Here is a 27814-nt window from a genome sequence, read left to right on the forward strand (position 1 = left end):
CTGGGTTTTTATAGCTGTCTTGCACATCCACAATAAATAATGCAAGCGAACCTCTTTCAGCAAAGCCCTGCATGGACGATGATTTAGTAAGCGTGTTTGGAAGAGGCAGAAAGGTAAGAGAGGGTGCTTGACCTCCCGTACAGACCTGGGAAGTTCAGTACAGGTTGTCCTGACTGTCGCAACAGTACAGCCTCACAGCTTAGTCGTCAAGTTAGATCCATGGATCAACTCCTCGCGTCTCTTCAGAATCTTTTTTTTTTAATAGCTCTCAACGAGTTGGGTAGTGTTATTGTGACACGACATATACATGTGTGAATTTGGAGTGGGGTTGAGTGGGGGTCACCTTGACTTTCCCTCCGCAGTGCAAATCAGAAAGTTGGAGCAGGCAATCATTCTCAAATTTGTCTATCGAGTCTCACATCAGAGCACAAAGAAGCAATTTACCCTCTCAGCACCGCACAGAGTAAACACGCAGGCGGCAGCCGCAGCCTCTCCTCCTCCGCCCCTTCCTCCACGCGCACCAGCGATAAAAAAGACACGGGGAAGGGGCGAGCGGCTGCTCGGTACACAGGTAAATGGACAAAATGATCCAGTTTGCCTCATTAGAGCGAGACGCTGTGTGCCCAGTGACACCAGCAGAGCTCGGTTGTCATGGAAACCAAGCAGTTTTTGTCACAGCCTCTATCCACATCTCTCTTTTTCTGCCTCTGATTTTTTTTTTTTTTTTTTTGTTCATTCAGGGGACAGTCAGATCACTGATACTCTACACCACAGGGCTATGACTCATGCACATCCTCTTTTGCATCTGGAACAAAAAGAAAACGGGGGGGGGTAGGAACACAGCATATACACATACACACATAAGAATGCATTGAGAACTATGCATACTTTCTGCAGAATTCACTGTATTTGTACGGAAATATGAACTTATGGATTTATTGATGATTCCATAGGGACTATGCACGTTGAGAGCCGCATCACATTGTCTTTTCCTCATCTCTGAGTGAGAATACTTCTATCAGCCAGTGAGATCTGGACTGTTGTGCCTCGTTAAATATCAGGTAGATTATGTGCTTTGCTTGCTATATTGTCTCACTGATCAGATGATGCGCTCAGCAATATCTCCTCTTATTTAGGCCAACTGGAGGACAGAAAATGTAGGACTGTATAGAAGCAAGGCCAGAATCTGACTGATGTGGGGGAGAACGAGAGACTTAGCGAGTGGAACCGAATCCGATCTGCAACAGTGTATTAGACAAAGCAGTAGGATTTGTTTTTCGCACTGCCACCAGGGGATTTTCATTTGATCTTTAGGAAGTTTGGGCTATTGCAATCCACACGACATACAAATGCACACCCCGAGGTGCGAGGTAGAACAAAGAGATGACTGACCCCATGTCGCATTGTTCTCCTGCTCCTGCCTGCAGCAGTTTCATCAAAGTCCCTCATCTGGCAGCTCTTTGTGCGCTTGCGCGGTGCATGCACGCACACAGACTCACACACACATTGTGACCATTTATCTATCCTGCCAGCTTGATCTGGTTGTTTATCTTTTCAATCTTTCCCTAACTCATATGGACATGCATGCATTACCCCCCACTCCCTTTCCCTCCCTCCTCTATCTTTTTTTGCTACCACATCTGGCTCAGCATGTGGCATATACTGATGTATAGATAAGGGATAAAAGCACATCCAAGAGACTTGATGAGGATTTTGTGTCATTGTGTCACCATTTCTCAGCGTCAGCATTGCAGTGACTCTGCAATTATTCAGCGGATTGCGCATTTTCCATGTTAAGGTTTCTCTGATGTCCCCGTGACGATGCCGTGCACAGTTTGGCAGAGGATACAGCAAACCGGTTAGGATGAGAACAAAATTCATAAGGTTTTGACCTACATGCAAAACACCATGTGTTGTGGAAACTGAAGGCCGCACGTCACCCTGAAAACATAATCAGAGCAGTGAATGATGGTGGTGGAAGTATCATACTATGGGGATCCTTATGTTCAGCAAGGACAGAGAAGCTAGTCAGAGTTGCTGGGATTCTGGGTTGGGTTAAATACAGTAAAACAGTGAGAGGCAACAAAAGATAAAAGACTGGGACAGAGGATGAACAAGGTCAGACAAATCCAGTCTGAAAATATAAATGTGAATACAACAATTAATGCAAGCTGTCTCATGCCTGCCTGCTATATTTTTCACAAAACAGTATTTTGTTTTCTATTGTAAAGGGAATTCAACTGCTTGGATACTGATTTCCTCTAATGTAAATCAGTGGAAAGACGTGCTGGTTGCAATTAAGCGTGTCCCCCTCATATTTTTGCTATCTCTGGTTTATTTCAAATCCTCTCTTTGAATAATAGGGCAGGTATAATGAGAAGAACAGACCACAGTGAGGGCTTTTCTATGTCTTCAGTCACACTACTAATAGGAAAGCAAAAAAAACCTGAATTTAATAGCAGGTCATTTGCAAGGAGAATTAAAGAAATCCATCTGCTGAATTGTAGCAGAAACTCGCCATAGGCCTTTAACTCTTTGTTTAGATTTTTTTTTTTTTTTTTGCATGACTGATCCCTGTTTATTAAGGGAGAGGGATTAGGACTCAACAGGAGAAATCATAGCCGCAGTGATGATCATGACATATGCGCATTTTCTTCATTGTTCCTCCCCCACCCCATAATAAACAGCACAATTCCTTGCTTTGTTTCGTGTTTCATCTTTATCCAAGTCATTTATGTTTCGGTCTGCTCTTGGGTTTCCCTACAACCCCCACCGTGACACGTCTAAGTAATCAAACAAATTATGCACCCCGACGACAAAATTAGCCTGCCTCCCCGACAGAACGGAGAAAGGACGCGGCACGGGCGCGCGCGCAGGAGATTTGCCACATTGTTACGGCTTGTTTTCAGGACCATCTGTATCCATCGCGCAGTGCATTAAATGAACTAATGAGATGTGAAACTGGCTGTTAAAGTCCTTGATTGCGAAGTGTGGGCCCGATCTCATAACAGAGCAGCGTGAAACATAAAACAGGCAGCTATTTTCTGGCCAAGTGCAAATCAAACATCAGTTAACAAGAAGGTGGGAGAGCCTCGCATTCGTCTCGCTGGAGTCTGGGCTCGGCGGCGCATAGCTGATGAGTTTCCTGCTTTAGTGCTTCCAACCAGTCAGCCAGCCGCTCCCTGGCAAAGCAGCCCGTGGATGACTCATCGCGTGGAGCATGTGATCCTTTTCTTAATGCACGCTCACACTCATACGGCTCCGTTTATCTGCCAGGGGGATTTCCTCCCCAACACTGCACGCCACTGCCGTAGAGACATCCCTGGAAGAAAACAGTAAAAAAAAAAAAAAAGGGATACCCTGCAAATCTGCCTGTGTGTGGGTGTGCATGTTTCTTGTAGCGTGTCTGCTAAAAAAAAATGTTTGTGTTCATCGCAGGCTGAGTGGACGTGTGAAGGAGAGAGTGCTGATTTTCCTACAGGCCACGGTTTGACGAGGGATGAGTCATCCGGATGGAGACCCCGAGGAGGAGAGGCAGGTTGGTGATTCACCCTTTTAAAAAAAGAAAAATCACACTCAGGGAAGGGGATAAATGGATGTGTGTCTGTGTGTGTGTGTGTGTGTGTCTGTGTGTAATATTTGCATTAACAATTCATTGTGCGTGTACATTCAGGACAACAAATGTGAATTCATGTGTATGAAAGCGTTTTCCGACACATGGCGTGATGAAATCTTCAGGTTTGAACACATCCGTCATAGAACTCCCGGGTCTGAAGTCTGATTTAAACATTTTTTTTTTTTTTTTGTCTTGTGAGCTGTTTTTGTTTATCTCCCCTCATTTTGTGGAGAGTTGGCATATACATGTATCAGAGAAATGCCACAGGGGATTCTTCCCTCCATTAATCCACCCACCCTCCACCTTTTATCGGCTTGCTGAGACAATACAAATGGCAAAAATGCAACATGGCTGCGAGCATCTGCAGTTCTTATGCAAATGTGACATAAATGATCTCATTATTTTCTTGTCAGATATGTTTTGAGCCTTGAATACTAATGCAATCAGATAATTGCGTGTAAGATATCGGGGCTAAATTAATATTCCAGTGCAGGGGTGTCAAAGTCTGGTTTTTCAGGGCCGGTGTCCTGCAACATTTAGATGTGTCCCAGGTCCAAAAGGCCTGAATCAAACGGCTGAATGACCTCCTCAGCATGTAGCCAGGTTCCTCAGTGGCCTGCTAACGACCACATTATTTGATTCAGATGTGCTGAAGCAGAGAGACATCTAAAAGCTGCAGGGCACCTGCTCTTGAGGACTAGAGTTTGACACCTGTGTCCTTTATTCCAGTGCCACCGAATGTGCATGAAATGTGTTATTCAAAACCTTTAGTGCCTGTGTGAAGGTTTCAACACGTTTATGTTGCCCATCTCCAAAGCTTGTTTGCATGTTTCTGATACTAGCAGAAGCATGCAAAAAGGTAGTCAGCAATTAAAAGATGGGTTTGATTGCTATTATTCCAATAAAGATTTTTGAATGAATTACTGAGAAGTGTTCCATTGCAGCCTATTCTTATTACCTTTTTACGTTTTGAGTTGTTTTAAATAGCTAAAGTCGGCTGAAACAGAGTCCACCTTTCCACACTTTGAATATGTATGTACTTTCTACTTATAATAATTGAAAAGTATTTTAATAGAAGAGACATCTTTCCATTATAAGGAAACTACTAACATCACTCCATAAAGTCCAAGCAATTTCTTTAAAGTGTCCTTTTAATAAGCAATATTAAGCCACATCATTATTTCACTAGTTATTGCTGAGCTGAAATACCAACAGCTCTAACTTTCATTTCATAGAAACATTCTTTCAGCAACATTTGAAATTATGAAATTTTCACTTTTTATTTGTTTTTGTACTTCCACCCTGGGTCTCTACTGCTTCTAGAAACAGTCCAAGCACAAAGAAAAACCAACAAACATCTAGCTGTTTTTTGGCAATTAATAAATGCCTTGTTGGTGTCTGGAAAATGAGCTGTTTCAAAAACATCCTGATTGTTACATCACAATCAGCGGGCACTGCCTCTCACCAATTACATGACATGACATTGAAGTCATAATTGTTATTGGAATAAATCACATACACAACATTGGCATTAATACATGCCAAAACATTTGCATATAATTCCCTTATACTTAACTACAGTTGAAAAGACAGACAATGAAAGGTTAGCATGATGGTAATTTGATTGAAAATCCCACAGGGAAGCTAGCATAGTTAGCATGGTTATTTTTTCTCAGATTGTTCTGACCCAAAACAACCAAAATGCCTCCTAGAAGTACTCTACACAAGCTAACACTTCACAAAAACATTACACTCACAGACAGATGTTTCTAAAAAGTTGAGTAGACATTAGTTTACACAGATGACTAATGGTTAGCATGATGGTAATTTGCATTGAAACTCCCATAAAGACGCTAGCCAAATTAGCATCTTACTTTTTGTAAGGCTGCATCCGAAATGGTCTAATTCGTAAGGACTCTTTAGCTAAAGCAGTATCATCTGAATTTGCTGAATGTGTCGCCGTTCGTTATAAGCGCTGTCTGAAAAGTGCAGTCAGCAAGGAAGGAGGCAGGAAAAGGAGTCTGCATGCTTCCTATCAGAGTTCCTTTAGCACTTGTGAGCTTGTGATGTACCTTACTGGCGCTAAGGAGCCATAAGGAATCCCACAATCCTTTATGTAACATGATGTATATGCACGTATACGGTGGAATAAAGCAATGCGAGGTCAGTCAGTAATGCTAGTACTATTCACAGGCTACTTTTCCTACCTTCTTCCTTACTGACTGCCCTATTCGAACAGCACTTGCCGTGATGACCGCTGACGCACATCCGCTTTGGATTGAGCCCCAGTTTGTGTAATGGAGAGTTCAGCCATAGAACACATTTGTCTAACTTACGTTTCTTAGTTCTTTTTTGGAAAGCTGTAGGCACGGATTGATTTGAATCAAGCATGTACGTTTCCGTCGAATAATGACGTCAGAGTTGTAGGCTTTTCAAAGTCAGCACAGCAGTCCGAAGCTCCTTTCCTACCCACAATAGTGTTCTTACTGTTGACCCCATGAAAGGTAAAGGAACAGGAGCTTCCTAGAAGTATCTTACACAAACCAACACTTTATAGAAACACGACGCTCACAGACAGATGTTTCTAGGCAGGTGAGAAGATATAAGAGGATAGTTTACTTGTGGCTTTCAACCTAGCTCTGGTACTCTCTCTAAGGTAGCCCTGTAGGAATAAGCTACTTACCATTCAGAAACTATTACTGCATCTTTGCTGGTTGTGCAGGAGGCTCCAGTTCTTCTGCTTCTGACTCAGTGTGAAAGATGTACTGGAGGGGAGGGGGGGGGACTAGCTACAGCTTATTTGCATAGAAGTGACAGAGCCCTAAGACAGCAAATTTTGAAAGGATCTCAAAGTAGATGAAATGGGGAGGTGAAATCTTATCTGAGAATGATTTTTGTGCAAAAAAATACAATGAATATGTGTTGTATTGCCCTTAGACCTGTCCTATATGTTTAAAAGGCAGCATAATAAGTCACCTTTAAAGGTTTTTGACGAGCTATGGACGTTCTGCATTCATCAGTACAATGACATTCAGCAAAAGAGCTCACAGAAACCAAAAGTAGACTGGTTATAGCAGTCAAAGACTGTCTCCCTACATTAAGATGATTTATCAGCTGGGCGGGATGCTTGGCTGATGATGAGGCAGTTATCTACAATAGACAACAGCAAGATCATCAATCTTCCCCTCCAACGATGATACGGTGTCTTTGTGAGAGAGTGTGAGTGAGAATGGATGTGTGGTTCCTTGTAGGTGAAAGCAGGACTTGCTCATTCTCAGTCTTCTTCACAGGAACCCTGACAGACAGACACACACACACACACACACACACACACACTGATATGCTCAAGGAAGGGTCACATACAGCCACACAAATTGGTTTTAGCTGAGGTTTCAGCGCTGGTAGATTAATCACATCTCTTTGAAATTTTGAATCAGACTCTTGTCTTTTAAAATTCAAACATTGTTCCCAGCCTCTCCATTTTTATTCCTCGACTTTCATCTGTCTTTCTTGTCTTCACATTTCTTACAGATCCCCCTTCTTTCCTTCCTTTAATCAATGTCTCATTGTCACATTTTCTTCGTTTCCCCTCTTCCATCTCCGCTCTCCTCCTTGCTCCACGGCTGATGAATAGAGTGGAAAGTTCTCCCACAGTATCGCCGAATACAGCTGCTGTATTATCCGTCCACTAAGTCCTTCTGCGAGCTGTTAAATATAGTTCCACTTTCAGTGTTATTCTCGCTCTGCTGTTAAAGTTAAGGCATGGCTTTAGTTGTGCTTATCGCTTCAGAGACCGAGCTTGTTTTTGCTCCTTTGGGAAGTACAACCTTGGAATGCGGCTTTCATCAAGGAAGAATGATATCAGCGTGTCACCAAATAAGACGAGACCATTAATTTCCAGCGAGCTGCACTGCTTCAGGAGACAAACATTCATTTTGGGGCTGGCTGATTAGTATGCATCCATACTGAAACAATGGAAAATCAAAACCCCTTGAACTATACATGCATTTAAATAAACAATGCACCCATTGTGACTGACAATTATTTTTAATTACACACAGAGACAATGACAATGCAGCAAATTCAGACGATAATACCATGATCACCAGTTCTGTATCAGTAATTTTCTTGTCTTTATCCTGGGAGGTACATTTATTTTTGTTTTCCTTTTATTTAACTACATCTTTCATTACAGCTAATCATGACCATGAATACTGTATACTTTTTTTTCCTTTCGTTTTGGTGTTAAAAAAACCCCACATATCCAAGAAATGTATAAAAAGCTATATTCATTCTTCATTTGGAAAAATAATTACTATGCACAGATAGTGATGAAGCAAGGTACAATCTCTGGTAAATGAGCTCAAAGGGACCAAAGATCTGAAGTGCCCTCCACACTTATCGGCTCCCCTCGTTAATATGTAAGACTTGGACCAATTCCTCTTGTATTTGAGTAGCTTTATTTCACAATATACTGTGCAGTTTACTTGAAAATAAATGGAACAGATATTTTAAACTGAATTTGGATCTAACTCTTTTAAATGGGTCCAAACTTTAAATAGGTAGACATGACATGACAGTGATACCCATAACTCTTGGACACAGGCAACAAGGCTGGGTAGGGATCCAGCTTTATCGTGTCACCACACACGGCAGTAAATGGTAAGGGAGGTATCCAAAGCTCATCATTAGGTAACAGCAGAAAAAAGTGGTATATTGAAGTCATCGGGGCTCCATAAGCAACCCATCATGATGCTTGGATGTTGTGCTAATTAGTCAATCCCACTCACATGTGTTGAGCATTTTCTGTTGAGTCCCAGCTTTATTTAAGTTCCAGGTTTTAGTTCCTCCTGTGTTGCGTTGTCTGTTTTCCTCGGCTGTTTTCGATCTCTGTTCCCACGCTATATCTTAAGTTGGCTTCATTAAAATGCTATTATTTTCAGTACGCGCCTGCCGACGTCTTGCTGCCGCTTTGGTCCTTCACCCCAAACTCTGACAAAACCTTAATATCTACATGCCCACCTATTGTTTGAGTGGGACAAAAAGCAAAGTTTGCCCTAATATCACACACTTAAATGTGTGGAATTTGATAGATTCAACTTAAACTCCAACTGTAACTTTGTACTTTGGTCAGAAGAAGATTCACCTGCAAGGGAACCTTGTCAGTATGCATGGAACCATAAAACCTTTTGAAACAGGAGGCTATTTGAACCAAAAATCAAGTGGGCTCTGCAGCACAGCTAAGAATAGGTCGGCATTGGGTCTTTTAGCAAGATAATGATCCAAAAGCTGTGTTCCCCAATGAGCAAAAACAAAAACAAAAGTATTTACCAGACACAGACTAAACCGTACTTCAAGGCCATATCTGTTCATAGAACAGAGTTCTATGAACAGATATCTCATGCCTTTTTCAAAGCTGAAAAAGGCATGAGAGGATCCAGGACTCGTTGATCTATAGCAGGGTTCTGCAACCTTTACAATCCCACGAGCCATCTCTGCCCTGAGTCCAGCTAAATAAACCAGTTTTACCTGACATTTGAAAAAGACAACTTATCATTTTTGAATAACTTCCGACAAATTTGTTTTTATTTTAGGTTTAAAAGAGATGAGGAAGAATACATTCCCCTTTATAGGATGTGGACATTTGTCGAAGTTCCATTAAGAAAGAAAATGTAAATAAATATTACAGGTCCTTTTAGAGTCATTTTGTTGTGGAAATTCAATGTAAATATTCAGTGAAAAAACTGCTCAAACTTGCATTTATTGTTATTATATCTAGATCTGGGATCATTAGTTGGTTCTTAATCACTTTCAGCCAGTTATTAAGAGCCACTTGTGTCTCTGGAGTTGCAGGTTGCAGATTTCAGATGAAGAGAGATTATACATTAAGGTCAAAGACCCTTTAAATCTGCGCGCTCCAAACTGGTGAAAAGTTACGGAAGAAACCTACGTTGTCCTGCAGGTGACAAAGAGTTTAGATGAGTTGTTCTTCAGCCACAAACTCAGAAACTGTAAGCTTTTAGAACTCACCGAATTCCTCGTGTAAACATTGATTCAATATCTTTCTTGTTTCCTTTGTTTCATGATTTTTACAACCCAACAAGGCTGCTACATAGCAGCAGGGTGTTGTAGAATGGTAGTTTAAGTTAGGGTCACAATGATAAACATACATTTATTACATTTAAAGTCAGATTTGAAGTCACAAAAACGTTCCAGTATTGACTATGTTGAACAAATGGTGAATGCCATGTCTTTGCACATTTTACACCTGTAAAAAATAACTTTAATTCAGATCTTTGGAGACAGGTGTACATATTTAACTGAAATTATTCACCACCCACTGTCTGCAAGTTATGTTTTTGGCTGAATTCAAAGATGTTCAAGTGTTTGTTAATTACACAAAATCACACGATATTACAGAGGTTTTAGCCTATTTCAACACTAAATCCTACTTTCAGTGACTGCTGCAGTCTTTAATTGTTTGAACCCCAACAAAGAGCAGCACTCTTTATAAAAAGCACAGATTGGGCGAACCCTGATCCAGCCAATCAAGAGCTTCATTAGCTGCATCATGTGTGTTTGAGATATATCACCTCAAATGGTAGAAATGTGAAAAGAGAATTGTCCCAAAAAGTTTGGAAAAGAGAACATTGTCTTGCACGAACAAAGAATAGGATGCACAAAAATATCAGAGGTCCTGAATGTTCTTGGGGAGGCTTAAAGCGAAGAGAACAGAGACTGCACCACCTACAGGTATGGTGACCAGATGTTCCGATGTGTGTGAGACTGTTCCAGATTTTTCACTAATGTTACGCTGGTCACTGTCGCTCCTGTCCCGCATTTGACTGGGTCAAAGTCTTTAAAATCCAAAAAAATATTCGACAGGTGTTTTTCCGAAGCGTAAGGAAAGCAGAGATCAGCCTTCAAACTACGAAGGAGCGTCCCCCGTCATGACCAACCTGGGCACGATGCTCGCAATATGAAACAGAACGGCTAAAGGATATTTATGATTATAAAAAAAAAGAAGAAAATGTAGCCACAACAGAGACAGAGACTGTTTAGAACCGGATGAAACCAGTGAAAGGTGATTCTCAGGGAGCTTTTTGTTAAAGTTGCCAAAACAGGTGAAGCAGGGATTAATTAATGCAATGTGAGATTTGTGCTAAATTAAAAATTAAGTGGTCATCATAGTATTGCTAATGTGTCCCACATTGTCCCTCATTAGCATTCTTGTCCCACATTCATGTTTTTTTTGAGCTCCGGTCACCCTACTTGGAGATGGCAAAAAGAGGAAGTTATCAAAGGGCTGCAACCAGATTCTTGAAGAGGCTGCTGGTTAGAAACCCATCGACTGTCTGCAAAAGCCTTGGTGGAAGACTTGGTGGCGGCTGCCAATGAGGTTTCAGTTTCCACAGTATAAGGTAAATATTAAAACGCTGAATGACTCCATGTGTGAACTCCAGGAAGACACCGCTACTGACCTAGAAAAAGTCACCCCCCAGTTTGCTCACAGCTACACGATGAAGGAAGCCAACGATGACTCAAAGCGGGAACTTTTCACCCCCTTCGACCAGTGGTTTATCTGTGGGAAGAACTTCTGTCAGAAGCTGTTTTCTGGCTATGAGTAACGATCATAGCTGCAAAAAGGATGCTTGTCATGATGGTGTTGAACAACTTTGAGACTCTGGTCATTCAATGTAGCATGTTGTGTTTTATTTGGATAAACCATTTGTAATATCAGCTGTACTGAGCTATTTAATTGGGTCTTCTTCGTATTGTTTGTTGCAAACAGCTGCTAGTTGGTACGTTTTGGCAATAAACCTAATTTGTGTGTGAGGGTGCTTAAATAGCTGTTCATGTATTCTGAAAACCTTTCACTTGGGTGTGAATTAGCAAGCTCCATTTCAGAGTTTGGTCACATGTTTTTTGGTTTACATGTTGGCCATGTTGGAAAAATAACCAACATTTTATTCTGTTTTATTTTAACGGACATTTCGGATCACGCATACTTCATAGCTCAAAGTGTTGATCAACTTCTGCATTGTTCCACTGGAAGAAATGTAACTCTAGGACTGGTTCTGTACAAAAAAAAAAAAAAGAAAAAGGCATTTTAAGTCAAAGAAAGGTCAGAAAGCAACCTTCTCTCCTCGCTTACAACTACAGGTATCCGGTTAGCTTGAGCGCATACTACCAAACGGAGACAACACACAGACAAAGTGCTTCTTTTTGATCTCGACCGAGTGAGCCCTCATCTTTTTGTCTTGCCACCGGCTGCGTTGGCATGGAAACCTCGTCGGAGAGAGGAACGCCGGGCCCGATCGGCAAACTGGGTCACGTGGAGAGCAAAAGAGGCAAAGGACCCACGCGGGCGCCCGGAGACACACACACGGCAGCCCCCTTTAGCTGCAGACGCAGCGTTACAAAGTAAAGAAACCCCTGACCTATTTCCCCACCAGGATAAAAGAACGAGCTGTGCTTCTTTTGCACAACATCTATGATGAAACACGCCGTGCACTTAAAGTATAATCAATCAGCTATACTGCTCTCTGGGTTTTTTTTTTTTTTGTTGTTGTTGCTCAAACCTCTTGGCCTCTGTGTTGGAAAGCTTATCTCCCTCCCTGTTTGATACTTTAGGTAGATACTGGTTTGGAAGTGTTGATGTAAGAGAGGAGCAAGAAGGCAAGACAGGGTCAAAGGCAACCCGGTTATCATTCGCTGCTTGAGGATACCCGTGCACAGAGATCCAGCCCAAGGTGCATGCAGCTCCACTTGGTTTTATGATCCATAAACCAGCTAAAGATTTAGTGTTACAAGAGTTTTGTGAGTCTTGGTCCTCTGCCACGTCTAGGTGACCTTGTAAAAGTATCTGCAGGGAAAGATGATCAAATTAAAGATCATATTCACACACACACACACACACACACACAGAAAAAAATACCAAGGCAAAAAAAAACAACAAAAAGTTTGCGGCAGAAATAGACTTCTCTGTTTCTGTCTTGCACTTTCCTTGCTGTTAGCCATTAATGACGGCGTAGACGATGCAAAGAGATATAAACAATTCGCAGACACACACCCACACGTTCCAGGGTGTCTGGGCTGCCTGGCCTTTCTGCTCGGTTCATGACAGGCATTCAGTTACATCATTCATCAGAGAGCGGAAGCTCGGATTACAGGAAAGGCAAAAACAGGCCTCCGGGGTCTGAACAAGCTGCGTGTGTCTGCACGCCAATGTGTGCATGCTCGCTTTGCATGCACGCTGCTCCTGTATGACGAATCAGGATGCCTGTCACGTTTCGCTAGGTGCATGCAAGATCAGTGGGCTTCAGATTTCCATCATTTAGTTTGACGCACCGTTTTGGGGCTCTTTGCAAAGTTCCGAGTTGGGTATCCGTGCTTTGCGGTGGCTAGGGAAAGTGTCTGTGCCAATTAAACTTGTTCCATATTTTATCTCATTACAGCCACAAACTGCAGCATATTTTACTGGGAACTTGTGTGACGGACCATGAAACATGGTGGCCAGTGCCAAAGAGGCTGCAAAAGACTTGAGCCTAAGGTGGAGGTTCACCTTACCCCAGCCCCAAGCAAACAAACAAACCTTCAATGGAAGGATTTAGATTAAAGCTTATTCATGTGTTGGAATGGTCCAGTCAAAGTCCACCCTAAACGTAAATGAGAATCTGTGGCAAGACTCGGACACTGCTGTTAATAGACAGACTATTAGAGACACTCCCCAAAGGGCTCTCCAACTATAGCTGCAGGGAAAGCTGCCTCCACTAAGAACTGACTCAGGGAGGCGACTGGGTACACACTTTCCAGGTTTATATTTCTGGAACCATGTACTTTTCAGTTTCATGAGTATGTGCCGAGTTAGGTCCATCACATACATTCCCAAGAAAATGCATAGAAAGTTCTGTTTTCTATGTTACAAAATGTAAAGAAAACGTCAAGAACGGCAACGCAATGCACAGTATTTCATTCATGTGTTTCCAGTCTGCAATAGTACCTCTCATACTCGATAAATGTACATTTTGGATATATGATGAAGTTGTAAAGGCACCTTGTTACTAACAATTGATAAGCGGTGAGTTTGCGAGTTTTTGTTCACAGCTCCGAACTCCACCTCGCACCTCCCTCATTTTCTTGGCCGGCAAGCGTGAGTTAAACCAGAGCTCCGCAATTAACAAGAAGAAACAGGCTTGCAGATGTCCCAAAGTCAATTAAACATCAATAACTCCAGCTGGGGCCGGTGACTTCGTCTGTCTTGGCCTCGTCGCTCGTCTCTCCCTCTCTCTCTGGCCGGTCTGTCTCATGTTGTGCTTTTTTGCCAATAATTCGAAGTCTGTCCCCTCTCTCCTCCTCCTGTCCTTGTCAGACGCTGGGGCTGCTCTGAATTTCACAGTCTGTTTGAAGCTGCGTCTCAAGCATGTGGGTGAACAGGTGCCTTTCTGCGTGCAGCTGCGTTTCTTTCTCAGCATCTTGGCAGCAGGCTCCGTGCTCCCTGCCACTTTTATCACAGTGATTTAGAACCAAACTTTAAGATTTATTATAAAAGGTAAAGTGCCATGGCACATAAGTCGCTACCAAGCACGATTTAAATATTAGCAGAAATGCATTGTAGCTCTTGGAAGCCTCTATGTTTCTTAATGTTAATGCCATGTCTCGGACAGTTAAATGAGTGTTATCTTAAAATTATTGAAAGACTATGCTCTAAACTTCTGGAATACTGAAACAACATAGCCATAAAAAACACTGTTAAGGGCAATAATTTTGCATTCACAACCTTGGATGAGGCTACTCAGGTTCTTTAGTTAACCTGTCCAAATTGTGTAAAAATTAGTTGATGGCCAAATTTGGGAAAACCCAATCAGACGGCTTTAGAAGACTTTGTACAATTGTAAAATTGACACAAAATGACATTTTTTAGATTTTCATTTGTTGAACACACAACAATAGAAATGTGTGATTTTCCTTCAAGTTGCAATGACGCACAGCTTTTTCTCTGATGAATACAATCACATATCAGATGTAAATAAGCGGCTAGATATGTACCTTCAATTCAATTCAATTTTATTTATATAGTGTCAATGTTTCTTTTTGCTATTCACAATATTCAGTCTTTCTTACTGATCTGGGCTACAGACAGCCTCCTCAACTACACGGTGTGTTGCTAAAAGTCTGGATTTCCATTCAAATTAACGCGTAATATTGCAAAAAAAAAATTGTAAAATAAAAAAATAGGCCAACATCCTACATGTCTTCAGAGGAATGAGGAAAAGGAAACGTCCACACGCTTAACTTTCTCCTCTCGGCTTGTTTTCAAAGCACATTAAAAATCTGTTAAAATTTGGCTTGAGCAGCAAGTTCCTCTTTCCATCAGCTTGGAGGGAAAAAAAAAACAGCGTGAGGTTTGGCTTTAGGCTTCAGAGCGCTGTGATTCTCACTGCGGTGATGAAACTGTAAACTGTACCCATTAGGTTTAGCTTTAAGACACAAGCTTGTCGATGTCTGAACGCTAATTAACCGAACGGCAGGATAAAATCAACCCCCTTCAGTGATGACATCTTCATTTCAGCTTTGGCTGCGACATGCGCCTTCTTCCTCTCCTTTTTTTTTGCAACCCTCTTGCTGGATTCTCTAATGCAATTCAGCAAGGTGACAATAATGTGGCCTGCAAGCGCAACGTGCTGGCCGTATGCAAAACAGTCACTCATCTCCAAGGAAGGCAAGGCTGTTAAGATGGCAGTGATGAGGAAGAGCATCTTTAATCATCCTAATTTTAATATAATGACTTTTTCGTGAATCACACACACAGAGGCTGTTGTCTGTTAAACCGCGACGCAGATCTTGTCCTTGACCTGCTGAAAACTGATTGTTCGTCTTTTAGATTTCTCAACCACTTACAGAGGAATCTGTGATCCACTGCAAGTAAAGGCCTGTAAGAAAAAAAAATTCAGGTTTTACCAATATTGTCAGTGACTCAAGATGTCCTGATGGCAACAGACAACGCTCCCAGCAGAGAGAGAGAAGATGATTTTCTTCCAAAATTGTGAAGAATGCATTTGTTTGAAACTCCTAAGGCAAACAATTTTTTGAAAGGGTGAGCTCGAAAGGGCCTGCTTCTTTCACGGAAGGTAACGTAAAGTTGAAAACCATTTTAAATGGAATTGACTCTCTTGGGGTCATTCTTGGAACTGTGGTATTGCTGACAAATGTTTCAGGGCCTCTTTTGCCCGATGCGTCCACGCACACACTCGCGTATATCAGGGTGTGTGTACCTCCTCTGATTGCAGGGTGTAACCGGCAGGTATGTCTTTACAGCTGGAGCTCATCAGCGAAGGAGGAGCTTATCCTACATGCTGCATTCTTCGTTCCTGCATTCTTTCATGTTCCATGTTTTCCTCGTGTTGAATCCTCTCCAGGAAACCGGCTCCCAAGTTCCAGCTCTGTTCCTAGATCCCAGTGCTCTGCCTCCTCACTCTGAAGGTTCGTATCTGAACCATACCCCAGTAATAATAAGAATCACCCCTCCTGCTCAGTGTCATCCTGAATCTCTCTTGGGAACCTGGAAGAATCATTCATTCGTTTGTATCAATTGTCCAAACTGGTCTTTGGTGTACCTAATTGTTGCCTGCAAGTGGTTCTCAAACAAACCAACATGACACAAAAATCCTTTAATTGTGTTTTCCCAACCACACATAATGTTTAATTAATCTCCGCTCGTGTTTTAGATATTGTCTGGTCAAGTGTAACCTGTCTTAATATTTTAGATTTTAAACTAGAGATGGCAAAATACAGTCCAGACTCTTTAGAAGCTGTTATTTTCCCCTTTAACTTTGCTCTCTAGAATCAGACACCAACTTCAGCATTATTAGGTACATAGCCAAGCTTTTTGTGGATACTGAAAGGAGAAAATGTGAGAGAAGATACAGTAAATTGGAACCTGTGTCGCTGCGGTGTTTCAGGAGACGGGGTGAATCGTAGACCAAGGCATCCTGATTAAAAAGGGATTAATCAGTCCATCCGGGCCGACCCAAATGGAATCTGAAACCTCAGACCTTGAAGGAAGATATTAAGGTTGGGTAGAACCCACGAGAACAACCTCACAGAGGCCGTTATTCCCCCCAACTTTGTCTCCCTCCTTCACTTTCTTGCTCTTTTCATTTTTTGCTCACTCAAATATGCAGAGGAGGCATTTCCTCCCCCTGTTGTAATTAGCAGGAAAGATGCAAAGCAGATCAAAGGTTGAAATTCAATAAATTTTCGCAGTCACAGCAAATTAGCTTTTTATTGAAGCGTCACCCCCCCCCCCCCACAGCGCAACATGTTTATGAGTTTGCTCAGATTGAATCCGCTGAACCTGCAAAGCTTACCTTGAAACCACCATTGTCTTTCCAGTGGAACTACACATAGAAAAACTTTGGTTTCACCCTTTATTTTTTTTTTTTTGAACAGCACGGCGTTGTTAAGGTCAGAGATGAGCAGGTTCACCTCATCCATCTGGTTACGATGCATAAGCATGGCTTTCATTTAACCTCTAATTTCTGCTGCACAGCAGGTCCGAGGTCCGCAGCTACAGCCTCGTACTTTCAGTCTGCGAAACCCACATCTATTTATTTACTAAACTAGGTCTGCTGAGTCACACACGCACGCACACACACACACACACACACACACAGTGACCTCGCGTGCAGTTGTGCATTTCAACAAAATTCCTTATTTCATGTAAAAAAAAACACAACAACACACAGACATCATATCATCTGTTGTAAAGCATACATTACAGCGCCTTGCAAAAGTATTTACACCCTTTTCACCTTTTCATATTTTGTCATATTACTGGCACAATTTCGGTAGATTTCACTAGGATTTTCAACCATATTAGAACCTAATGTGTTTTTGGGCCCTTTTCCCTTTGATGCCCTTAAACAAAAAGTCATCACAACCAGCTGGTTCTCAGAAGTCGCACAATTATGGGTTTAATTTAGTTTCAATATGAACACACTTTGTCCCATGTACAGGACATTGCAAAGCTGTGGCAGCAGTTGCTCTGCTCAGAAGATGAGAGAATAGCACTTTGTGGCCTGAGTGGAAAACCCTGCTCACCACCACGAACTAGGCCCTCCCAGCTGTGAAACATGGCAGTGGCCGCGACATGCTTAGGAGATGCTTTTCTTCAGCAGGGATAGGGGAACTCGTCGGGGTGTTTGGGAAGACAGATGAAGCTAAACACAAGGCAATGCTGGAGGAAAACCTTTCAGGAGCTGCAAGAGACTGGAGACTGAAAGTGAAAAAAGAAACGCAGCGGTGGTCACGGCAATTTTTTTTTGTCGTGAAAAACTATTGCTACTTGACAATTGTGCAGCACTTTATGTAGGTCAATTAAATTAAAGGCATGGGTGCTTGCTGTTGTTGTGCCAAAAATTCGAAAAATTTCAAGGGGTATGAATACTTTTAAGATGCACGGCCGATTGCCAATGAGTCTGGGGTGTTTTGAAAATGTTCCCCCTAGGAGCTGCTGTCTCAACACTTAAATGACCGGCGTTTCTACCTACATTTTCAAATTCGGCAGCTTGAAAACATGAATTTGACACTGATGTTTAAACTACCGTTTTAAAGGAGAAGTCCGGTCAAAATCAGAATTCAAACTGCTGAAAGTACTTTAAATATACAATTATTACATACTGTTCAACAAATAATAAGCTTTTTTAATTAAGAGTAATTTTCATTTGAAGGTCCTTTTATGGGGGCCGCCATCTTGGTGAAGAAAAGTACTGCCTCCTCCCAGTTTGTGACGTCACTGTGGGATCAGCTGTAGAGCAAGTCCCAATGCCCTATCTGTCCCCTTGTAAATAAATAACCGTTTTCATGCCGAAATAATTTTTTTAACCCCTTAAACAAAGATAGACATGGCAGTAAGCATTTAAATTTAAATTAATACTAATTTTACGTTTTAGAGACATAAAAAGACAACAAATAAGCATTAAAGTACGGTTTATGGGTTGGGTTCTGCATTGTTATAAGATGAGTATAAAACTCATCTTTAGACCCAATCTCTGCTCAGAATGGTGATCTGCACCGCCTAATCTACTTTTACCAGTTATCATCAGTTATTGCTACCATGAACTGCAAAAAATACGAGCAGATCGACTCATTCTGAGTTTACTCTCTGCTGTCAGGATGAGCTGCAGCACGTTATGAGGCGGAGGGATATTTCATCGTCACTTAGTTTAGACCCCAAACAATCGACTTCACTTTCAGAAACAAGCCCAAAAAAACCCTGCAACCCACAACTCATGAAAGTTACAAGCGACTTTAGAAAAAAATAAGACCAAAGTCGTATAGAATAAGTGGGATTCGCCAAAGTGAGCACTCTTTCTAATTGTGTCGTATCCCTCCGCCGCTACGGTCGGGTAAACACATTTTTCCAGCAAATTCTACCTTATGAAAAAGAAAAACGTACCGAAAAATCCTCGCTCTCATGTCATCTTGAACACAATCTTCTTCTAAATGTTGGCTACAGACGACGTGTTTTCTCTCTGGCCAGAAGTTTGATGGCAAATCCTCTCTCTTTATGGTGGTAATCCAGCAAAACAGCCCAAGGTGGATGAATCGGAAATGTGAAAAAACGGTGTTTTCCACTTTTACCCGATGTATTGTTACATCCAATGGCCATGCACGTGAGCATTGTTGCTTCAGCAATAGCTCTCGCGAATTTCAATGGTGAAGACCTCTGGAAATCCGAAAAAATTGTTGATGATCGCAGCTGTGTAGAACGGCTCCTATTGACTTTGCTTGGAAAGCGCGGAGAAATGCTTTTGCCGCTCCGCTTATCCACGTCACAGGATGTGATGTCAGGCGGCCCCATACACAGTGATCCAGACGACAATTTATGCTTTTATTTTCTTATTGATTAACACTAAATTCATTAAACAACCACAAACATATTAGTCTTAGTTATAGCTAATGATCCTCTGATTTTTCCTCGTTGACCGGACTTCCCCTTTAAAGCCATATATATCTCGGCATGCACCGGAGTATGACCCCTCGCAAAGCAGCCTCATTGACCGATGGCAGGAAGCAGGGTGGTTCTGATGATAATTGCTCGAGGGGGGGAAAAAAACAAAACAAAACAGAGGATGCTGTTAAACGCCAGGATGCGTTCTGGTGGGAGGAGGCCATCGTGTTCATTTTGCGCTCAGTAACCACATCCAGCTCTGCGCCCACCTCGCTCACAAATAGGTTCAACCACTCGAGCTCATCCACTCCTACAGTCCGAGCATCCGTTTGGCTGAGTTACTAAATCCGTTTAACCTTTTTTGCGCTTGTGCCGTTTTTTTTTGTTTTTTTTTTTTCTCCCTCTCCTCCCTGGACCTGTCTGAGTTGGCAAAATCAATCCAAAGAAGAAGCAACAAAAATGCAGGCATTAAAGCCACAGGGCAACTGATTTAGACGGAAGAAGGCTCTATATGAATGCATTCATCTCATCCTCACAGTTGGAAGATGAGCTTGAAGCCCCAGGGTGATCTTTAAAACATCTGCACTCTGACTCTTTAGCAGTGTGGCTGTAATTTGTTGCACATTCTTGCGCAAACAGAATACACTCATGCATGTTTCCTTCCTAATGTCACGTGGCGTCATCGCTCTCATCGATTCAAGTCAATCTCTTCATTGGTAACTTTTTTTGTGAAACGCTCCTCGTGTATTTGCATGCTTCAAGAGCAGTCAGCCCTCATCAGCAAAAAAAAAAAAAAAAAAAAAAAACAAATCAAGGTGAGGCCCTTCTCCCCTGGGCAAAGCAGAGCCACCAGCTGCATGTTTCTCACTCACCGTTCTGCCTTGCATCACGCTCTGACGATAGCCACAACAAGAGAACCTAACGTCGGAGAGGCGGCGTGCTGCAGGGCTGCTGGCTGAAGCAAAAACTGACAAAAGTTTGCATCAGAAATGTGTGTTAGGAGGAAGAAAAAAAAAAAAAGTGGGGGGGTGGGTGCTACCCACGTGTTTTCAAAAGTTCCGCAGAGCTGACTGTAATTACAAACCGCAACTTTGGTGATTTCCTCGAGCTAAATTTGCACTTTTTTTCCTAATGGAACACAAAATCATTGATCACCCCCGCTACTTTATAGATCAGTCTGCAGCCAGTTTGCATCCAGCTATGATGAATGCAAGCGCTCCAATACTCCCCCCCCCCACACACCCCATGAGAGGAAGGCTTTCCCGTGGCCCTGTCCATTAATGCATTATGAATGAGCCCTTGCACATCTCATCTTTTGAGAGACATGTGAGGCGTGTGAGACACCACAGACCGGTGTTTCCTGTCTTCCAGTAAGGATTTCCACGTGACCTTGTGAGCAGAAGGCCACGTGGTGCAGAAGTCCACAACAGCAGGCCAAAAGCTCCATGCAGACTTGAAAGGGAGCGACATCCCAAAAAAGGCAACCAAACATTCTGATGCTTTGTATTCCTTATTTTCCCACAGCTGTGCGACATTGTTCTATGGTTTAAATGTCTCTAAGAAACATACACGTGAATCGTGTAGACATCATGGCTTCTTCAGTATTTCACCAGCGAGTGCACACCATGCTCAGATTCCGAGTGTTTCTGACCGATGATAAAAGTCCTCTCCGTTTGGCGAAAACACCTGCGACGTTTTTTCAGAGACACGCCACGATGAATGTCCCTTATTTTGGCTTCCGGCTCCATATCAAAGTCTTGATTGAAGAGGCTTTCTGCAGGTATTAGGCATGGCGGAAAACAGCATCCCGTGCTTTTCATCTACAGCGCCGCAAAGTTACAGTGATGGTACGTTTGAAGTCTTGGCCAACGACTCTCAGCTAAGGCCTGGCTAAACTTTGAAGTTGCTTGCTGTGCAGTCACAGCTGAGAGTTCACCTAATGCTGAGATAGTTGCAGTGTGCCACATGATGGGTCTAATAATAGAAAAATGAAGATACGCCAGGCTGTAGACATTATTCTCCTTTGAAAGCGCTCCTAACTCTGGTGTTGCTCTCCGCCGCTATGCTTGTGCTGTCCTCTTCCAGTAGCCATTACCAATTTCCTTTCTAGTGGGACCTACAGAGCCTTGCAAAATTATCCAGAGCCAGCCATTTGTTTTTCTACATTTTGTCACATTATAACCAAACTTGATTATAAACAACCAACTGCAATTTATTGTAATTTCAGCCAATTTCAACCAACACAAAGTAGCTTTTGAGAAATAGCTCAAACACATCATATTAGATAGATAGATAGATAGATAGATAGATAGATAGATAGATAGATAGATAGATAGATAGATAGATAGATAGATAGATAGATAGATAGATAGATAGATATCTCTGGCTGTAAATATACAGCCAGAGCTAGCTAGCTAGGGGATTTGTCCTGCTTGAAGGTGAACTTCAGTGCCAGTCTTAATTGTTTTGCAATTCTTTTCTTTTTCGGATTGTCCTGTGTTCAGTCACCCGTAACAATCTCCCCGGTCCCTGCCTGAGGATATTTTCCCCGCAGCATGATGCTGCCACCACCGTGTTTTACCATGGCCACGGTCTATTCTTGATGACGTGCAGTGTTGGCTTTCCTCTCTACACGAAGCGTTTTTATGTCGACGAAAAATTTACATCCATTTCATGAGACTAGATGACTTTCTTTCCCGTCTTTGCTGGGTCCGTCAATAGGGTTTGCGACAAACTTAAGATATGCCTACTTATTACTTTTTTCCCCCTACAATGGCTTTCGCTTTGCTATTCTTCCACAAAGACCAGGTTTGTGGAGTGGACAAGTAATAGTTGACCCATTAACTGATTAAAGGTGCGGATCCCTGCTAACCTGACGAGCCAGATGACTTTCGTTCCGCTTTGCTCCGCCTAGCTCCACTCACATCCATCTGGGACCTCCTCCATAGAGAGTGATTTCTTCAACCAATTTTATTGTCCAGCCAATCAAAGACGTAGTGGAGAAGCGACCATGACGTGAGACTGTTTTGATTCAGACAGCAATGGCGGCTTGCATCGAGGAAGCAAGCGTTAGCATTGATGCTGCTATTTCTTCCGTGTTGTCCAATCTACCTAATATTGTTTCATTAAAAGAACATCAGAGAACGGCTCTGAAGGCTTTTGTTGGTGGAAACGATGTTTTCGCCCTTCTCCCGACCGGATTTGGCAAGATCTTGATCTACCAAATGGCTCCTCTGGTAGTTAAGGAAATGGGACTAGTGCAGCACCCCATCGTTATCATCGTGTCCCCGCTGATTGCTCTCATAGAGGATCAGATCAGAGAGGCTGGAAAATTGGGTGTTACAGGTATGCAGCTGGGAGGAATAAACGAAAACGACGTCCTCGACGGACGTTGCCAACTGGTATTTGGAAGTCCCGAGTCGTGGCTCAGCGAGAAATGGCGGGGCATGCTTGCTTCAGAGGTGTACCTGAAGAACTTAGTGGGGATCATAGTCGATGAGGTTCACGTCACGTATAAATGGTAAGTTAAAAAATCCTACTGTTGTCACTGAACATGGCACAGACGACATTGATCATTTACCGACACTGCGCTGATTCCACTGTTGCTATATCTAAGATGTCGGCTGTTCTGTTTTGTTTTTTTCCTGCGTCGCTCTCATCAGCGTCACGGGTTAGCTTCGGTGTGAGTGGTTGAAATAGTACGTCGATAAAGATGACAGACAAGTGGCTTATCCAATCATATGCAAGGATTTTTGATAAGGCCCGGCCTTCTGAAACGCCATTCCTATGGATCTGTTCCAGATGGATGAGTGGAGTTAGGCGGAGTGAATTTCATTTGGCTAGGTTAGATCTCTGCAGCTCCTACCGAGTTTCCATGAACCCCTATTTTTTTTAGTCATTTTTGTGGCACAAGTGGTGTTTTAATCAAACTAGGCTGACAGGAAGGGGTGCTGTGAGAGAGGGGAAAAACATCTGGCCACAAGCCAGAATTGAACCCAAGACGGCTGCATCAAGAGCTAAAGCCTCTGCATATGGGCTGCACGCGCCACCCCTGCTTCGCCGCTGCGCCCCAATCTATGCACCCCTTTCTGTTCCGCTGATTAATGTTGTTATTGCCTGGCCTTTCATTGTTGATGTATGGCCACGTCTTTATGGCTTTGCTGTTGTGCCGTACTCTCAATTTGTGGATGAAGGATTGAGAAGTCCTCGGTGAGATGTTCAAAGCTTGGCATAGTATTTCAAAAACCTAAAACTGTTTGAAAATTCTCCTCAAATACATCCCTGAAGAGTGTGGGGCAGGCCGCACGGGCTAAACAGGAATCGAAAAACCTGTCTTTCTATTTAACACCTATTCACTGCTTGGTTTCACTTGGATCACGTAAATACGCTGAGGCTTGAAAGGTGGAAATGTTCAAGGGGGTATGGCTATTTCTGCAAGACACTAAAACAAGGCCTTGCATACAAACAAAGCGTGCAAAGACACTTGCTAGAACGGGGAAACTGAAAGAAAGGCTGGGGGTGTCAGCCACCTTCATGGGTAAAGCCTCGGCGCGTGTGCACTCTCATTATAAAGCAATAAACATGCTGTACAGGCAAAGACGTTCTCACACACCTGTACGCATGCACACACACACACACACACACACACGGATGTACAGCTGCTATGGGAGAGCGGGAGCTACAATGGAAACTGTGAGTCATGAGCGGTCCTTTGCTATTCAGAACCTAAATTATTGTGGCAGTGAGTCACAACAGGGGCTTCCTGTGTGTTCATTTCTGTGCCTGAACGGAGGCAAACTCAAACTCGGTCTGTAATTTCTACTGTACGTACAGGCATACAGGCAATCTTTAAGAGTTCAGTGTTGACGTGGGTTTCGGCGGGGTGCTTATAGGTTATAGGCAGTCACATATGCTGCAAATAGCAGCGTGGAGGGAGCTTTTTTTTATGTCTTGCTTGTTATGCATCTTTACAGATTGTTCCTGTTCTCACCTTTCATTGCTCATATCATGTCCAGCTTAGTCCAAGAACTTCTGTCTGTGCAGATTGTAAACATGATAGGGTTGACATGTCAACATGACACTGGTTAACAGTCACACAATTTCCAGAGAGATAATGGTGGCTTTTAACGTTCATGTTGCACCAACAAGATTTAGCAAGCACACACACACACACACACACACACAGATGAGCAGGTACGCAGAGGGCATAATGACCTGTAGCAACACTGAGATGTGTTTGTGGTAGCAGTGGTTTGATAAGCAGGATGCCTTGATGAGAATGAATGCTTTGTGCTTCCTTGTCACGCTCGGCTTCATTTCAGCGCTATCATACGACTTCTGGCAGTCGACTAGCAGTCATGGTAACGTGCTCGCCGCAGAATTTTAAAGATAGCATTTAGAGAGCAGTCGCCACCCATGTGCACAGCAGTTTGTGGAGCTGAGAAAAAAAAAAAACGGCGGGGCATTCTGTGCGAAGGACAGAGCACGACAGTGTGAAGGAGTTCATGTTGCAGCTGGCCATTTTAAAGCAATCATGGAAAACCATGTGGACAACAAACATCCGCCCGAGACCACAGTTTAAAATTGTTAAGGCGTCACGATTGCTGGTTGTCAGTCGGAGCTGTTGGTTGGGACACAAATTGATACGAAAAAAAGTCTGTAGGAGTGATTATGAGACAGGAAGGTGGGAGGATTTGAAACTGAAACCAGCCCAAATGGAATCAGATGCATGTTCAGCCAACCACCATCAGCCTACTGCTGTCTGCCTAAAAGCATCTGACCTTTGGCAATCAGAGGGATGTGGAACATTTTTTTTTTTCAATAAAAGGTTTTTAAACACACATGAAAACAACCATCCAACAGCGAAAAGGCACATGCAAACTGTTCTTCGGTCTTTGTTGTGCCTCAGTAGTGGATGGCTGGCTTCCTAACACCAGAGAGCGAGGGTAAAAACAGAACATTTTAACTTTCCTCCACTTCAGGCAGCCAGGCCAGGAGGAATGAAGCGGCTGACTGCCTCAGATGACTCATCCCCATTGATGAGCTTAACAGCCTTCATTCCACTCAGGGGAACAGGGCCCGGCATCCCCCCCACCCCTCCTCACCACCACCACCACCACCAGCAGCCCCATCCACCGCACTTTTTGCCTGGGGTAAACTTCCTCTACTCTCGCGCTCTCCCAGTAGAAGGCCTGGAGCTTAAATTAAAGCTCTGGCAGTGGGCCATGTGAGAGAGAAGCAGGCAGCAGCCATTCATTCCCCTGGAGTCTCTAGTCGGATTCATTGTAACAGAGGCAGGGCTCAGACTGGGCCTATTAAGGGTTTTTTTTTACACTGAAGCTGAGCTAGTCTGCAGAAAGGTTCCTTTACAGTTCAAAAAAACGGCTGGGAAAATGAAACTAAGCTGAATTTATATATTAGTTGTTGCCTTTTCCACAGTAAAGCCAGTTATACATGAACTTAGAAGGTGACGTTCAAGAAACAATAACTACTCAAGAATAAAAGCCTTCAAGCATGACCGAAAATATCAGTTGCCCTCTCTGCCAACCTTCTGGAGAAATATTTTATGCTCAGAGGAGACTAAGATGAAGTGAAGTGGCTATGATAACAGGGAGATTCTTTTTTAGCTGTAAAAGTAAGGGCTCTCAAACCTGTAAGTACTGGGCCAATCGTGAAGCACAGCGGTGGCAGAGCCATCATGCTAAGGAATCAACAGGTTGAATCTTGGACACAACTGGTTACTCCAACGGGTCACAGGAAAGCCGAAGAAGCCCTTAAGGGTTGTTTTGAGGCAACAGACTGGGATTCACTGGGCCAACCGCATAGAGAGGACATCAATGCCATGGCTGAACCTGTGACTGACTATATAAACCTCTATGTGGACAACGCCATCCCCACCAGAACGATGAGAGGCTTCCCCAACAGCAAACCCTGCATCACCAGTGACCTGAAGGAACTGCTGAATGAGAAAAAAGAGCCATGAGGAAGGGAGACAAGGAATTATGGAGTATAGAGAAGAAACTTAAAGTCTAGCTAAGAGAAGGCAAGAAGCTGGAGAGGAAGCTCCAGCAGGACAGTACAAGAGATGTGTGGTCAGGGATGAAGAAGATCACAGGCTTCAAGCAGAAGGAGAATCAGATAGATGGAAGTCTGGACAGAACCAATGAGCTGCATACATTCCTTAAGAGGTTCCTTCTCTCCTCTCCACAGCCAATCAGTTGACAATAAAGTTCCCTGTCACACCTTAGATGTTTTATCTTCCGACGCGGCCATGGGCCCTTCTACTTCTGCGTGTTTGTTCTCAGCAGAAGATGGTGTTTCTCCCTTTGCCTCAACTTTCCACTCTTCTGTTTCGTGAAGTCAAGCGAAGAGGCAGCTGGGGAGACTGAACCGGAATAAGACTCGAGGTCCAGATGGTGTCTACCCGAGAGTACTGAAGGCCTTTGCAGAACAGTTCTCAGGGATTCTACAGCACCTCTTCAACCTTAGACCGACCCAGGAGAAGGTTTCATTGTTGTGGAAGACACCCTGCATTGTTCCAGTACCAAAGAAAACTCACCCATCTGTCCTCAATGACTTTAGACCTGCTGCCCTGGCATCCCACATCATACTGGTCCTAGACCTAGAAAGACTCATATTTACCCACCTGAATAAGCAAAGAAGCAGCTATCAGTACCCCTGCAGTTTGCTTATCGTCCTTCCGGGTTTGCTGCAAGATGCCGCAGATCTTCTATAAGTCTGTTGTGGAGTGTGGGATCTCCTATGCCATCATTTGTTGGAGTAGCAGCATCAGAGCAACTGATTTATATACTTTCGAGTCATTTTGATGTCTTCACTATGTATCTGCAATGTAGAAAGTCATAAAAATAAATTAAAGCCATTGAATGACAAAAGTGACTCCAAAACTTTGACTGGTAGTGTATATATTTAAGTATTTATGCATTGTTTTGACTTTGGGTGGATCAGAGAAAATTCACAATAAATTTTCCAAATTTCATTTTATTTCATTGAAGCTCACTGCCAGAACATTTTGTCTAGCCTCCTGTGCGCTGCCACCATGGTTCTACCAGTTCTTGTGTGCTCTGCCAACTGGACTCTATTTCCCTGTTCATGTTCAGCTCTCTGATATGTGCTTCCAGTGCCTGCGTGCTGCACAAAGTTCCCCGTGATTTCCAACTGCTTGCTCAGCCCATTCTGGTGGTTCATCAGTCTGCATCACCTGTTCTGGTCCTCTCCTGATTTCA

General features: G+C 43.0%; 1 long non-coding RNA gene across 2 annotated transcripts; it reads left to right on the top strand.

Annotated features, from left to right (window-relative positions):
• The first annotated feature begins 2386 nt into the window (after positions 1-2386).
• LOC110368763 lies at positions 2387-27814 on the top strand. Of its 2 annotated transcripts, none has more exons than XR_002428384.2 (3): positions 2387-3335; positions 3439-3538; positions 27710-27814. It is a non-coding gene; the product is annotated as an uncharacterized LOC110368763 (long non-coding RNA). The 2 variants fall into 2 exon arrangements; XR_002428383.2 differs by lacking the exon at positions 27710-27814 and adding an exon at positions 10874-11218.

Source organism: Fundulus heteroclitus, chromosome 15 (assembly GCF_011125445.2).
Source record: "Fundulus heteroclitus isolate FHET01 chromosome 15, MU-UCD_Fhet_4.1, whole genome shotgun sequence".
Taxonomy (NCBI): Eukaryota; Metazoa; Chordata; class Actinopteri; order Cyprinodontiformes; family Fundulidae; genus Fundulus; species Fundulus heteroclitus.